The 6,005-nt window shown below is 35.2% G+C and overlaps 1 non-coding gene across 1 annotated transcript; it reads left to right on the top strand.

Moving 5' to 3' along the window:
* The first annotated feature begins 1,318 nt into the window (after window positions 1-1,318).
* Window positions 1,319-1,426, top strand: LOC148570402 (small nucleolar RNA R71). The gene has a single exon (XR_015909040.1). It is a non-coding gene; the product is annotated as a small nucleolar RNA R71 (small nucleolar RNA).
* The last annotated feature ends 4,579 nt before the right edge of the window (window positions 1,427-6,005 follow it).

The raw sequence follows: 6,005 nt of genomic DNA, 5'->3' as shown, positions 1-6,005 counted from the left end.
CTAATATGTCCTCTACTTGTCCATAAGCCTATTTTCTGGAATTGTCTGCCATCTCTAATGAGATTTTAGCAGCTTGTACCTCAAATATTCCCAGTTTTTCCATTACAGAGAGTGGCATGAGGTTTATTCCTGACCCTAGGTCACATAAAGCCTTCTCAAAGGTCATGGTGCCTATGGTGCAAGGTATTAGGAACTTTTCAGGATCCTGTTTCTTCTGAGGCAATCTCAGTTGATCCAATGCATTTAGTTCATTGGTGAACAGGGGAGGTTCATCTCCCCAAGTCTCATTACCAAATAAATTGGTATTCAGCTTCATGATTGCACCAAGGAACTTGGCAACTTGTTCTTCAGTGACATCCTCATTCTCTTCAGAAGAAGAATACTCATCAGAACTCATGAATGGCATAAGGAGGTTCAATGGAATCTCTATGGTCTCTAGATGAGTCTCAGATTCCTTTGGTTCCTCAGAGGGAAACTCCTTATTAATCACTGGACGTCCCAGGAGGTCTTCCTCACTGGGATTCACATCCCCCTCCTCTCTTGTGGGTTCGGCCATGATAGTCAATTCAATGGCCTTGCACTCTCCTTTTGGATTTTCTTCTGTATTGCTTAGGAGAGCACTAGGAGGGGTTTCAGTGATCTTCTTACTCAGCTGGCCCACTTGTGCCTCCAAATTTCTAATGGAGGACCTTGTTTCATTCATGAAACTCACAGTGGCCTTAGATAGATCAGAGACTAAGTTTGCTAAATTAGAGGTATTTTGTTCAGAGTTCTCTATCTGTTGCTGAGTGGATGATGGAAAAGGTTTACTATTGTTAAACCTATTTCTTCCACCATTATTAAAGCCTTGTTGAGGCTTTTGTTGATCCTTCCATGAGAGATTTGGGTGATTTCTCCATGAGGGATTATAGGTGTTTCCATAAGGTTCACCCATATAATTTACCTCTGCTATTGCAGGGTTCTCAGGATCAAAAGCCTCTTCTTCAGAAGATGCCTCTTGAGTACTATTGGATGCAGCTTGCATTCCATTCAGACTCTGAGAAATCATATTGACTTGCTGAGTCAATATTTTATTCTGAGCCAATATGGCATTCAGAGTATCAATTTCAAGAACTCCCTTCTTCTGAGGCGTCCCATTACTCACAGGATTCCTCTCAGAGGTGTACATGAACTGGTTATTAGCAACCATGTCAATGAGTTCTTGAGCTTCTGCAGGTGTTTTCTTTAGGTGAATGGATCCACCTGCAGAAGTATCTAATGACATTTTGGCTAATTCAGACAGACCATCATAGAATATATCCAGGATGGTCCATTCTGAAAGCATGTCAGAAGGACACTTTTTGGTCAGTTCCTTGTATCTCTCCCAAGCTTCATAGAGGGATTCACCTTCTTTCTGTCTGAAGGTTTGAACATCCACTCTAAGCTTACTCAGCTTTTGAGGAGGAAAGAACTTGGCTAAGAAAGCCTTGACCAGCTTATCCCAAGAGTTCAGGCTATCTTTAGGTTGAGAATCCAACCATATTCTAGCTCTGTCTTTCACAGCAAAAGGGAAAAGCATGAGCCTGTAAACTTCAGGATCTACTCCATTAGTCTTAACAGTATCACATATCTGCAAGAATTCAGTTAAGAACTGAAAAGGATCTTCAGATGGAAGTCTATGAAACTTGCAATTTTGTTGCATCAGAGAAACTAATTGAGGTTTCAGCTCAAAATTGTTTGCTCCAATGGTAGGGATGGAGATGCTTCTTCCATGTAAATTGGAATTAGGTGCAGTAAAGTCACCAAGCATCCTCCTTGCATTATTATTATTTTCGGCTGCCATCTCCTTTTCCTGTTCGAAATTTTTTGTAAGGTTATCTCTGGATTGTTGTATTTTAGCTTCTCTTAGTTTCCTCTTCAAAGTCCTTTCAGGTTCAGGGTCTGCTTCAACAAGAATATTCTTGTCCTTGCTCCTGCTCATATGAAAAAGAGGGAACAGAAAAATAATAATAATAGGGATCCTTTTTGCCCAGGTATAGAGGTTCCCCTGTGTGAGTAGAAGAAGAAAAGAATGTAATGCAAAGAAGGGAAGAAGAGAAAATTCGAACACAGATGGAAGAGGGGGTTCGAATTTAGGTGAAATGAAGTGTTAGTAGATGAATAAATAAATAGAAGGAGGTGAGAGAGAAAGAGGATTTTCGAAAATATAATTTTGAAAAGGGGTTAGTGATTTTCGAAAATTAGGAATGAAATCAAATTGAAATTAAAAATTGAAACAATTAGTTAATTAAAAAGAAATTTTTTTTGAAAAAGAGGGAAGAGATTTTCGAAAATTAGAGAGAGAGAGTTAGTTAGGTAGTTTTGAAAGAGATAAGAAACAAACAAAAAGGTAGTTAGTTAGTTGAAACAAATTTTGAAAATCAAATTTTTGAAAAGATAAGAAGATAAGAAGTTAGAAAATATATTTTAAAATAAAATTTTTGAAAAAGATAAAATTTTGAAAAAGATATGATAGAAAGATATGATTAAAATTAGTTTTGAAAAAGATTTAAATTTTAAAAATCAAAAATAATGACTTGACTCACAAGTAATCACAAGATATGATTCTAGAACTTAAAGTTTGAATCTTTCTTAACAAGCAAGTAACATTTGAATTTTTGAATCAAAACATTAATTTTTGATGATATTTTTGAAAATTATGAGATAAGATTAAGAAAAATATTTTTGAAAAATATTTTTATAATTTTCGAAATTAATTAAGAAAAATGAAAAAGATTTGATTTTTGAAAAAGATTTTGAAAAAGATAAGATTTTTAAATTGAAAATTTGATTTGACTCATAAGAAACAATTGAATTTTAAAAAAATTTTGAAAAAGTCAATCCAAATTTTCGAAATTTATGAGAGAAAAAAGGAAAGATATTTTTTTATTTTTGAATTTTTAATGATGAAAGAGAAAATCATGAAAAATGATGCAATGCATGAAAATTTTGGATCAAAACATGTGATGAATGCAAGAACACTATGAATGTCAAGATGAACACCAAGAACACTTTGAATGTCAAGATGAACACCAAGAACATATTTTTAAAAAATTTTCAAGAAAAGAAAACATGCAAGACACCAAACTTAGAAAATTTTCATGTATAGACACTATGAATGCAAGAATGCATATGAAAAACAAGAAAAGACACAAAACAAAAAAATATGAGGATCAAACAAGAAGACTGGCCAAGAACAACTTGAAGATCATGATGAATGCAATGCATGAATGCATGAATTTTCGAAAAATGCAAAGAATTTTTAGAAAAAATGCAATTGACACCAAACTTGAAAGTGACTCAAGACTCAAACAAGAAACACAAAATATTTTTTATTTTTATGATTTTATGAATTTTTTTGGATTTTTCGAAAATTAATGTGAAAGAAAAATAAGGATTCCAAAATTTTTAAGAAGAATTCCAGGAATCTTTCAATATTAGCCCAAAGCTCCAATCAAAGGGTTGGACATGGCTTAATAGCCAGTCAGCTTTAGGATATAAATCAGGCATGCAACAGCTGATATTCAAATTAACTTGCCTCTATGCTGATGGTTGGAAGCCCCTATCCAAAAGAATTAGACCTGGCTTTACAGCCAGCCAGGCTTCAACATGCTTCATGAAACACTAGAATTTATTCTTAAAAATTTAGAATAATTTTCGAAAACAGATGAGAAATTTTTGAAAGATTTTTGAAAAATTTTTGAAAATAAAACAAAAAGAAAATTACCTAATCTGAGCAACAAGATGAACCGTCAGTTGTCCAAACTCGAACAATCCCCAGCAACGGCGCCAAAAACTTGGTATGCGAAATTGTTACTCTGAGGTTGTAAAATTTGTTGTTCGTTCTCTCCCTGGTAATGGCGCCAATAAACTGGTACACAATACCATGGTCCAAGCATAACTTCACAACTTCGCACAACTAACCAGCAAGTGCACTGGGTCTTCCAAGTAATAAAATCTTACATGAGTAAGGGTCGATCCCACGGAGATTGTTGGTATGAAGCAAGCTATGGTCACCTTGTAAATCTCGGTCAGGCGGATATCAAATGGTTATGGAGTTTTCAAAAAATAATAAATAAATAAATAAAAATAAAGATAGAAATACTTATGTAATTTATTGATGAGAATTTCAGATAAGCGTATAGAGATGCTTTCGTTCTTCTGAACTTCTGCTTTCCTGCTGTCTTCATCCAATCAGTCCTACTCCTTTCCATGGCTAGCTTTATGTAAGGGCATCACCGTTGTCAATGGCTACATCCCATCCTCTCTGTGAAAATGGTCCGATGCGCTGTCACTGCATGGCTAATCATCTGGAGGTTCTCGATCATACTGGAATAGGATTTACTATCCTTTTGCGTCTGTCACTACGCCCAGCACTCGGAAGTTTGAAGTTCGTCACAGTCATTCAATCCCTGAATCCTACTCGGAATACCACAGACAAGGTTTAGACTTTTCGGATTCTCATAAATGCCGCCATCAATCTAGCTTATACCACGAAGATTCTGATTAAGAGATCCAAGAGATACTCATTCAATCGAAGGTGGAACGGAAGTGGTTGTCAGGCACGCGTTCGTGGGGGAATGATGATGATTGTCACTTTCATCACATTCATATTGAAATGTGAATGAATATCTTAGAAGCGGAATAAGTTGAATTGAATAGAAAAATAGTAGTACTTTGCATTAATTCATGAGGAACAGCAGAGCTCCACACCTTAATCTATGGAGTGTAGAAACTCTACCGTTGAAAATACATAAGTGAAAGGTTCAGGCATGGCCGAATGGCTAGCCCCCAAACGTGATCAATATGATCCAAAGATGAACTAAAAATCATAAGATTATCCGAAGATTACTAAAAAGTTCTATTTATACTAAACTAGTTACTTTACAAAAATAAGTAATTGATGCATAAATCCACTTCCGGGGCCCACTTGGTGTGTGCTTGGGCTGAGCTTGAAGTTTACACGTGGAGAGATCATTCTTGGAGTTGAACGCTAGTTTGTAACGTGTTTCTGGCGTTCAACTCTGGCTTGTGACGTGTTTTTGGCGTTTAACTCCAGACTGCAGCGTAGAACTGGCGTTCAACACCATTTTGCGTCATCTAAACTCGACCAAAGTATGGACTATTATATATTGCTGGAAAGTCCTGGATGTCTACTTTCCAACGCAATTGGAAGCGCGTCATTTTGAGTTCTGTAGCTCCAGAAAATCCACTTTGAGTGCAGGGAGGTCAGAATCCAACAGCATCAGCAGTCCTTCTTCAACCTCTGAATCTGATTTTTGCTCAAGTCCCTCAATTTCAGCAAGAAAATACCTGAAATCACAGAAAAACAGACAAACTCATAGTTAAAGTCCAGAAATGTGAATTTAACATAAAAACTAATAAAAACATCCCTAAAAGTAACTAGATCCTACTAAAAACATACTAAAAACAATGCCAAAAAGCGTATAAATTATCCGCTCATCACAAATCCTAAGTACTCAAAGATAATATGATTATATGTCACGTATCATTTTAAGTTTAGGTAATTAGAGAGTTATGAGAAATTAATTTCAAAGTATTATTCAAGTGATTTAACTTTTCCAAGATTCAACAAGAATTCAATTAGAAAAAGAGTTATCTTCCAATATACTCTAATTTCTAAGATGAAAAACGAAAGCAATTCTTGAATTTAAATCAATGCATTAATTAAGAGTAGAATGACAATAGTATTAATCCATCAAAATAAACAGAGCTCCTAACCTTAATAGTAGAGGTTAAGTTGCTCATGACTTAGAGAAAAATCTAAAGCAAAAAGTATGAAAGTGCCGAATGAGGAAGAAGAGAAGAGCCTGAAGGGCTTAATCTTTTCTCCTTTTATATCTAATCCTAATTGATTTGAAATTAAAATTCTAAACCTAATAATATCTTTTTCTAAATTAAAAATTAATTAAAGGAAATCAAATAAGGCCTTCCGTGGAGAGTGAAAAACGCGCTATTGGCGCTAA

The sequence above is a fragment of the Arachis ipaensis genome, chromosome B3 (assembly GCF_059453495.1).
Source record: "Arachis ipaensis isolate K30076 ecotype BB chromosome B3, ASM5945349v1, whole genome shotgun sequence".
Lineage (NCBI taxonomy): Eukaryota > Viridiplantae > Streptophyta > Magnoliopsida > Fabales > Fabaceae > Arachis > Arachis ipaensis.
This window is presented reverse-complemented; position numbering and strand designations above follow the sequence as displayed.